Below are 2,599 nucleotides of genomic sequence, written 5' to 3'. Positions count from 1 at the left end.
GTGTTAAAGGAAATACTCTGACTCCCAAAGCAGAGGTAGTAATTTGAAAGGAACCTGCGTGATCTCCACTTGCTCTGATCTTGGAGAACCTCCAGAGGCAGAAGGCTACTACTGGACTGTCCCTGGGGACACGCACACACACACGCACACACACACACACACACACACACACACACACACACACACACACACGGAGGCAGCAGATATTTTGGAAAACTTGTTCTACCACAAGGACACAAGTGCTGGCAAATGCCAAATTGAAATCCTCCCTTTAGCCCATTAGTGCATAGGGCTTAACCACCAACCAGCAGGTCACCACCAGTTCTGGGACCTGGCAAACTGAGTAGCCAGATGAAAGAAGACAAAGTTGTGCCCTCCAGCAAGCCAGTACCAGCCCCAGAAACCCCTGAGGCTCATAATCAACCACCTGGGACTCAACCCAACCTCCAGCAGGCTGTAGCAGCATCAGACCTCCACAGCCCCTGCACCTAACTGTCCCAAGACAAGATCCTGGCCACCTGCAAGCAGGCACCAATCAGAGTATCCAAGAATGGCCCATATAACCCACATAGGGGGCAACTCTAGAGCATATCTCTGTGATGACCAGAGGAGAGTGGATACCATAGTACATCTCCTATATAAGATCATTTCTCCAAGATCTGGAAGTAAAACTGACCTACCAAATACATAGAAATAATAGAAAGAATTAGGAAAAATAAAAGCACAGAGGAATACATTCCAAAGAAAGGAACAAGACAAAACCCCAGAAAGAAGTTAACAATGTGGAGATAAGTAATCTACCAAATAAAGAATTCAAGGTAAAGATCACAAAGATGCTCAACCAACTCAGTAAAAGAATGGATGAACACAGTGAGAAGTTTAATAAAGAGAAAATATAAAGAAGAAACAGAGATGAAGAAAGTTGTGTGCTGTGCTTAGTCATTCAGTCATGTCCAACTCTGCAATCCCAGGACTGCAGCCCACCAGCCTCCTCTGTCCACAGGATTCTCCAGGCAATAATATCAGAGTAGGTTGCCATGCCCTCCTCCAGGGGATCATCCCAACTCAGGGACCAAACCCATGTCTTCCATATTGCAGGCAGATTCTTTACCAACTGAGCCACCAGGGAAGCCCAATATGAAGAATACAATAACTGAAATTTTAAAATACACTAGAAGGAATCAACGGCACATTAGAAGTTACAAAGGAAATATAACTGACTTATAAGCAGAAACTTTACAGGCTACAGGGAGCAGCACGATATATTCAAAATAATGAAAGGAAAAGAAAACCTAAACAAGAATACTCTACCCAGAAAGTAGGAGGACATGGAACTCACCTCCTCCTCCATGAACACATCAAAAATACAGCCAAATGAGGAGCAGTTGTCACTGAGAGTCAGCTAGAGACTGGCAGGAGTCATGTACAACCACGGCTTCAAGAAAGACCCACATAGAACTGGGCAGAAGGGTTCAAAAGAAGCAACCTCAAACTTAAAAGGAACAGACCAGTTCAGATCCAACCCTCAGGTCTTCTGCTCCAGCAACTTGGGAACCTGACCCAATCCCCAATAGACAGTGATGGCCACTGAGCAGAAAGGAAGCCCTATCCTCACACTGGCTAGCCCTCAGTTCAGTTCAGTTCAGTTCAGTCGCTCAGTCGTGTCCAACTCTTTGCAACCTCATGAATCGCAGCACTCCAGGCCTTCCTGTCCATCACCAACCCCCGGAATTCACTCAGATTCATGTCCATCGAGTCAGTGATGCCATCCAGCCATCTCATCCTCGATCGTCCCCTTCTCCTCCTGCCCCCAATCCCTCCCAGCATCAGTCTTTTCCAATGAGTCAACTCTTCGCATGAGGTAGCCAAAGTACTGGAGTTTCGGCTTTAGCATCATTCCTTCCAAAGAAATCCCAGGGCTGATCTCCTTCAGAATGGACTGGTTGGATCTCCTTGCAGTCCAAGGGACTTTCAAGAGTCTTCTCCAATACCATAGTTCGAAAGCACCAATTCTTCGGTGCTCTGCCTTCTTCACAGTCCAACTCTCACATCCATACATGACTACTGGAAAAACCATAGCCTTGACTAGGCGGACCTTAGTGGGCAAAGTAATGTCTCTGCCTTTGAATATGCTGTCTAGGTTGGTCATAACTTTCCTTCCAAGGAGTAAGTGACTTTTAATTTCATGGTAGCAGTCACCATCTGCAGTGATTTTGGAGCCCAGAAAAATAAGTCTGACACTGTTTCCACTGTTTCCCCATCTATTTCCCATGGAGTGATGGGACCAGAAGCCATGATCTTCATTTTCTGAATGTTGAGCTTTAAGCCAACTTTTCCACTCTCCTCTTTCACTTTCATCAAGAGGCTTTTTAGTTCCTCTTCACTTTCTGCCAGAAGGGTGGTGTCATCTGCATATCTGAGGTTATTGATATTTCTCCTGGCAACCTTGATTCCAGCTTGTGTTTCTTCCAGCCCAGCGTTTCTCATGATGTACTCTGCATAGAAGTTAAATAAGAAGGGTGACAATATACAGCCTTGACATACTCCTTTTCCTATTTGGATCCATTCTGTTGTTCCATGTCCAGTTCTAACTGTTGCT

This window comes from Capricornis sumatraensis, chromosome 4 (assembly GCF_032405125.1).
Source record: "Capricornis sumatraensis isolate serow.1 chromosome 4, serow.2, whole genome shotgun sequence".
Lineage (NCBI taxonomy): Eukaryota > Metazoa > Chordata > Mammalia > Artiodactyla > Bovidae > Capricornis > Capricornis sumatraensis.
Note: the sequence above shows the minus strand (reverse complement) of the source record.